Source organism: Neomonachus schauinslandi, chromosome 14 (assembly GCF_002201575.2).
Source record: "Neomonachus schauinslandi chromosome 14, ASM220157v2, whole genome shotgun sequence".
Taxonomy (NCBI): Eukaryota; Metazoa; Chordata; class Mammalia; order Carnivora; family Phocidae; genus Neomonachus; species Neomonachus schauinslandi.
This window is the reverse complement of record NC_058416.1, coordinates 50483427-50491244: the sequence shown is the minus strand read 5'-3', so window position 1 is coordinate 50491244 and position 7818 is coordinate 50483427.

Below are 7818 nucleotides of genomic sequence, written 5' to 3'. Positions count from 1 at the left end.
GATAGATAGATAGATAGATAGATAGATAGATAGATAGATAGATAGATAAAGATTTAAGAACACTCCAAACTGATCCTTTCTGTTCCTATATTTGATCAAACATTTCTTTGGTTTCCTGTGGGTAGACACTGTTGATTACTCATTCCACAACCATGTCCCCCTTTTCTTTGGTAACAAAACAATGATTTTGTTTAAGTGGTTAATAGTTTATTTTCCAGGAAATGAATTTTGATTGGTCTATACCAAGCATGTCAATCTCAATCCATTTGGCCCAGTGAATGGCCAACAAGAGATAAAAAGCCTGTTGTGCACTTCTCAGAAAGATTTTTCTCCATGAAAGAAGAAAGATGTGAATGGTGAATGTTCTTTTTTGCCTCTTCATTCTTGTTATAGATATTTTTATGTGAAAACCTGATGCTTGGAACTCTAGCAGCCATTTTGAAACCATGAGGTCACAAACATGAAGATGAAACTAATCCTCTGATAATAACAGAGGAGAAAGAAGAAAAGAAACCGGATCCTCGATGGCATCATTTATCCATCAAATAAGCCTGAGATCATGTTCCTTCAGGCTTTTATTAAGTAAACAATAAATCTCCTTATGGTTTGAGTCACTACTAGCTGAGGACATCCTGATATATTTTTAAACACTAAAGAAATAAGAAAATGACCTAAGAATTTTCAGTTGGAAAAAAAAAGTTTGGTGAAGCTTCTAACAACTGGGGAAAAACGTCTTGGATGTACATATTTATGATCATGTAATTATGTATCACTGGGGTATCATGGAGAATAGTAGTAACACTCTGTAGTCTCTTGGTTGAACCTTACTTAGTAATTTTTTCCAGGTAACAGTATTATATTTTAGGAGGAACAACAGAAAAGTCAAATATAAGTAGCAATTAAAATGATGAATCTTAAAGAAATAGTTGAATTACTTTTAGGTTGTGTAATAAAAGGCAAAAGGAATCATGATGGATAATTCAAGCATCTGGAGATTCTTGATGCAGTATGGACAAGTGTTCTGCCCTACCTCGTCACAAAATTCCTCCTCCTATATTCTCTATAATCACACTATTCATCCAATTGTCAGTATCAGAAAATGGAGTCATTTTTTACTCCTCCCTCCCCCCACCTAATCCCCATATCCAGTAAATTACAAAGATTTCTGGCTCTACCTTATTAGGGTCTCTCAAATTCCTCTAATTCTCTCCATATCCAATGTCACATCCAATGTTGACCACCATCATCTCTCACTTGGACAACTGCAATAACCTCCCAATAGGTCTTCTTCCCTCTGGTCTCATTGCTCCTTAGTACAGCTTCCAAAATGAGCTTTCTAAAAAAAACAAATTTGACCAGATTGCTCCCCTACTTGAAATCCTTCAGTGTTCTCTACCTGCCTTCAGAATAATATCAATATTCTTTTTTAAAAGTTTTATTAGTTTCAGGTGTACAATATAATGATTCAACAATTCCATACATCACCTGGTGCTCATCACAAGTGCACTCCTTAATCCCCATCACCTATTAAATCCATCCTCCATCCCCCTCCCTTCTGGTAACCATCAGTTTGTTGTCTATAGTTAAGAGTCTGTTTCTTAATTTGTCTCTCTCTCTCTTTTGTCTTTCTGTCTGCTTGTTTGTTTTGTTTCTTTGACATTGGCTATAGCAACTTTTTTCTAGATATGCCTCCTGAGGCAAAGGAAATAAAAGCAAAAATTAACTATTGGGACTATATCAAAATAAAAAGCTTCTGCACAGTGAAGGAAACAATCAACTAAAAGGCAACCTACAGAATGAGAGAAGATAATTGCAAATGACATACCTGATAAAGAGTTAGTATCCAAAATATATAAAGAACTTATAAAACTCAACACCCAAGAATCAAATAATCCCATTTAAAAATGAGCAGAAGACATGAACATTTCTCCAAAGAAGATATCCAGATGGCTAACAGACACATGAAAAGATGTTCATCATCATTTACCATCAGGGAAATGGCAAATCAAAACCACAATGAGATATCATCTCACACCTGTCAGAATGGTTAAAATCAACAATACAAGAAACAACAGGTGTTGGCGAGGATGTGGAGAAAAAGAAACCCTCATGCACTGTTGGTAGGAGTGCAAACTGGTGCAGTGGCTGTGGAAAACAGTATGAAAACACTGGAAAGCAGTTCCTTAAAAAATTAAAAATAGAAGTACCCTATAATCCAGCAACTGCACTACTGGATATTTACCCAAAGAATACAAAAAACACTTATTCAAAGGGATACAAGCACCCCTATGTTTATAGCATCATTATTTACAATAGCCAAGGGTCCATCAATTGATGAATGAATAAAGAAGAGGTGGTATTTATACATATATATATACATATATATATATATATACATATATATAATGGAATATTATTCAGCCATGAAAAAGAATGAAATCTTGTCATTTGCAACAACATGGATGGAGCTAGAGAGTATAATGCTGAGTGAAATAAGTCAGTCAGAGAAAGACAAACACCATATGATTTAAGAAACATCAATAGTCCTTTTTTTTAAAGATTTTATTTATTTATTTGACAGAGAGAGACACAGCAAAAGAGGGGACACAAGCAGGGGGAGTGGGAGAGGGAGAAGCAGGCTTCCCGCCGAGCAGGGAGCCCGATGTGGGGCTCGATCCCAGGACCCTGGGATCATGACCTGAGCCGAAGGCAAATGCTTAATGACTGAGTACCCAGGCGCCCCAGAAACATCAATATTCTTAACCCTTCATAATTTGTCTCATGCCCTTTATTTCTACTCTCATCTCATTACTTTCCCCCCAAGTACCCCATGCTCATACCAAAATACTTGCAAGCTCTCTAAAACATGTCAAACTGTTTCAAGCTTCTGTGTCTCTCTGCTTCCTCAATATCCATGGGGGAAACACACACACACACACACAACATTCACTTCAAAATTCTCCTCAAAATTCTCCTCTATCCCTGGAGTTCCTAAAGCTCTCCTTCCCTGGACAGAAAAGACTCAAGGACACCAGCATACTATGATACATAGAAAGTGTTGCAATACCCTGGGTCAGGCAGGGGAACAAGGACAGCAAGGGCTGCAGAAGCCAGAGTCAAGAAGTCAGACAAATTCTATGTAAATGAAACTTCACTCCCATGAAATCAGACAGAAAGGGAGAATTCAGGTAAAAATTAATAAGATAAGAATGGGAGCGACCAGGAGATAACCAATATCTGAAATGAAGAGTAGGAACAGAGTCCGGGATTAATTGAGCCAATTTTGGTGGTGACTATAGGCTAGATGGGCACATGTAGAGAAACAGGTGATGTTCAAAGCAGCAACTAATGGACATTTTATTAATTCCTCTGTGGTATTACCTCATTATATTGAAATTACATATTACTATTTGTCTCCCTCTCTATATGCTTGTCTAAGGAAGAGAACTTGTCTAATTTACCTGTAACCGATACTTCCCCAAACCACACCAGTGTAGGACTAAAAGTAGGGGGAAATTAATAGTCAAAGCTATTATTTTTGTCTCTGTCCTTACACACCCTTTGGGGATCCTCCAAATCCCTTCAAATTCCTCCTAATTCAGGAGTACCCTCGGGTCACTCGGCTAATAGGACTAACAGTCCTACTAACCACCATGTGCTCTCCACCATTTTCCTTCTCTTTTGATCCTGCCCCAGCACAGGCAATGGCGCCTTCTGAGACTGCTGGTTCCTCCACTGAAGCTGTTGACAGCGCCCGCGCTGTTCAGTGAAGCTACCACTTAGACCACCTCTAAAATCCACCCGAGACGCCAATGCCCTTGTACTTGCTCTTGCATCACTCTGGTTATAGCTTCCTGCTGGCCCACTGCTCTGCTCAAGCCTCAGCATTTGCTCTGGGCTTTATCCAGTGAGCTCCGAAAGTAAAGAGAAGTGAACTGTTCATTGCCATTTTCTTTACAGAGGCAGTATTTCTATAAGCTCCTTACTGAAATTTTGGTAAAAGGATTCTAAATCTTATTTGTGGCTCCCTAACCTCTGTGTGAGAACCCAAACCCATGGAGGTTAAAACAGAAGCCAAATGAGTCTCAGACAACTCTTCTTTCCTCAGAAAAGCCTTTCTCACCTGAGGCTCCACAGGCCTTGATAATCTGCCTTTAGAATTTTGCCTCATGCAGGGGCGTCTGGGTGGTTCTGTCAGTTAAGCGTCTGCCTTCAGCTCGGGTCATGATCTCAGGGTCCTGGGACTGAGCCCTGCACTGGGCTCCCTGCTCAGCAGGGAGTCTGCTTCTCCCTTTCACTCTCCTCTGTGCTCTCTCTCTCTAATAAATAGATAGAATCTTTAAAAAAAAAAAAATGCCTCATGCAAATAGATACCAGACTACTCCACCTTTCAGTCTGAAACTTCTTCCATGCCTCTTTGTGTCCACAACGTGCAGCACATGCCTGGCACATAAATGTGCGCCCAACAAATGTTTACTAAATGAATGAATAAGAAAATGTTTTCCAAAATGAAAAATTAAGATGGTTGCATTTCTCAAAATAAGTTATACAAATGGCAATAAGCACATGAAAAGATTGTCAATATCATTAGTCATCAGGGAAATGAACACGAAAACCACAGTGAGAAACTACATCACTAGGGTGACTGTGATTAAAAAGAGGAAACAATAGCAAGTGTTGGCAAGTATACGGGGAAACTGGAACACTCATATGCTGCTCATGGGAATGTAAAATGGTACCACATCTTACTATGGAAAACAGCTTGGCAGTTCCTCAAAAAGTTAAACATAGAACTACCATATAACCCAGCAATTCCACTCCTAGATATATACCCAAGGGAACTGAAAACATACATTTATACAAAAACTTACAGTACCCTAATGTTCATAATGGCATTATTCATATGTGCAAAGGTAGAAACAATCCAAATATCCATCTACTAATAAATAGATAAACAAAATATAGTATGGTCCATGCAATGAAATATTATTCAGTCAGAAAAAGAAAAGAAGTCCTGCTACGTGCTATACATAGATGAGCCTTGAAATCCCTTGCTAAGAAGTCAGACACAAAAGGCCATATATTGTATGATTCCGTTCATATGAAATGTTCAGAACAGGCAAATCCATCAGCAAGTAGTGGTTTTCAGAAGCTGGGGCGGGGGGAGCGGAATGAGGAGCGACTACTAATGGGTCCAGAGTTTCTTTTGGGGGTGATTGATTAACTAGTAGTAACAGTTGTACAACTTTGCGGACATACCAAAAACCACTGAATTGTATACTCTTGTATACAAATTTTACTTCAAAGTTTTCATATATATCTCAATTTTTAAGTGCCCCTTAAAATAATTAGGATGATTGGATGGATATTACCTTACTACAGAGTAGATTTTGGTTCAGTTTTTTTAGAAGTACTTTCTACTTTTAGAAATGGACACGTCCACCTATGGAAATAAATTCCTCATTCAGGTAATGAGCTGCCTATCTCAGGGATTATTTAAGATAAGCTTGTCAGATACACCCTTATGTTTATTGCAGCATTATTTACAACAGCCAAGATATGAAAGCAACCCAAGTGTCCATCAAGATATGAATAGATTTTAAAAAATGTGATTTATACATGTATACACACACATAATGGAGTATTACTCAGCCATAAAAAAAGAAGGAGATCTTGCCATTTGTGACAACATGGATGGACCTAGAGGGTCTTATGCTAAGTGAAATAAGTCAGACAAAGAAAGACAAATACCACATGATTTTATTTATATGTGGAATCAAAAAAAAAAAGAAAAACAAATGAACAAACAAACAAAAAACAGACTCCTAAATACAGAGAACTGGTGGTTGCCAGAAAAGAGGTGTATAGGGGGATGGGTGAAATCAATAAAGAGGATTAAGAGGTACAAACTTCCAGTTATAAAATAAGTCACAAAGATGAAAAGTACAGCATAGGGAATATAGTCAGTAATACTGTAGTAACATTATATGGTGACAGATATAGATTCCACTTATCATGGCGATCACTGTGTAATGCATAGAATTGTCAAATCACTGTGTTTTACACCTGAAACTAATATAACATTGTATGTTAATTCTACTTCAACAGAAAAAATAAAATAAAATACAAAATAAGAAAAATAAGATAAGCTTGTCAGGAGTGCTATAGCAGGAATTCCTGCATTACACTTGAGATTGGACTACCTTACAAATTCCCTATCACGTTAGGTACTCCCTAGTGCCCTATGCAAAGCAGGAACTCAATTACAAATAAGTAAATGTCAACAAATGCCTGGCGAATAAGTTAACAAACCTTCATAAAGCATTATTAAGCATATCTGCACGTGATGCTGTACTAATCAGCAAATGCCAACTTTTTCATTGAAAGCCTACTATGGATGGAAGCCAGTCTGTCCCTGATAGGCAGAGAGGTGAACTTCACATATTGTATGTTGGGTTTTATCAGCTGTTAGAGAAGCTATTTAGAAGAAAACCAATAATGGCTGGTAAACTCTAATTGTCCAGCTGAGTAAATATAAAAACTGCTGGCCAACACTGTTCATACACCCCACCAATGGAGGATATGCAGCTCTGATAGAGGAGGGACTTAGGGGTCTGTGTTAGTTTTCAAATCCTGGGAGAACAGGAGACATTATCAGAAGAACAGCATTCCCGGGGCTCCTGGGTGGCTCAGATGGTTAAGCATCTGCCTTCGGCTCAGGTCATGATCCCAGGGTCCTGGGATCGAGTTCCGCATCAGGCTCCTGGCTCAGCGGGAAGCCTGCTTCTCCCTCTCCTTCTACTGCTCCCCCTGCTTGTGCTCTCTCGCTCTCTCTGTCAAATAAATAAATAAAATCTTTAAAAAAAAAAAAAAAAGAAGAAGAAGAAGAAGACAGCATTCCCTGACATCAGAATAATGTCCACAAAGTCCATGGGGGGCACTTCATTCCAACATTTATAGTACGGAGCCCAGTACTGGGCAGAGTAGACACTCATTTTATATGTAAATTTTAATATATTTTTATAAATTTTTTTTTCTCTCTCTCAAAGACTTTTTTTGCATTCCCCTACCTCTATGCTACAGGTTGAATTGTAGCCCTCCCAAAAAGATATGTTGGGAGTCTTAATCCCCGTATGTCAGAATGTGACCTTATTCAGAGATTAATCTCTACAGAGGTAATCAAGTTAAAATAAGGTTATGAAGGTGGCCCCTAATCCAATATGACTGGTGTCCTTATAAAAAAGAGAAATTTGGACATAGACACACACAAAGGGAAAACACCATGTGATGCAGCAGAAGTCAACCAACACCAAGGACTGGCCAGCAAGTCACCAGAAACTAGGAAACAGGCATGAACAAATTCTCCGCCGCAGGCCACAGAGAAGCAATCTTGCTGACGCTTTGATCTCAGACTTCGGGTCTCTGGAACTGGGAGAGAGTCAACTTCTGTCGTTTAAACCAGCCAGTCTGTGGTGCTGTGTTAGAGTAGCCCTGGCTGACCACTACAACCCACCATCTGCCACTGCAGCAGCACCCTCCACCTTGCGATCCTTGCCATTTTCTGTCCTGAATTCCACATACAAGGGGCTAACTGTACAACCCACACTGAAAATCCAGCCAGTCCGGGAACACCCAAGCTCATTAAGTGTCCAAGACCATTTTCCCTCTGTGAAGACGGTCTGCGTCCTCTAGGCCTCTGCAGCAACAAAACATGATCTGCTCCACCCCCCATTCATTTTTATTATATATCATTCATCTTTAGCAGAGTGGCAAAAAAAAAAAAAAGCTGTTCATAAAATGGCAATTTCATGACGTTAA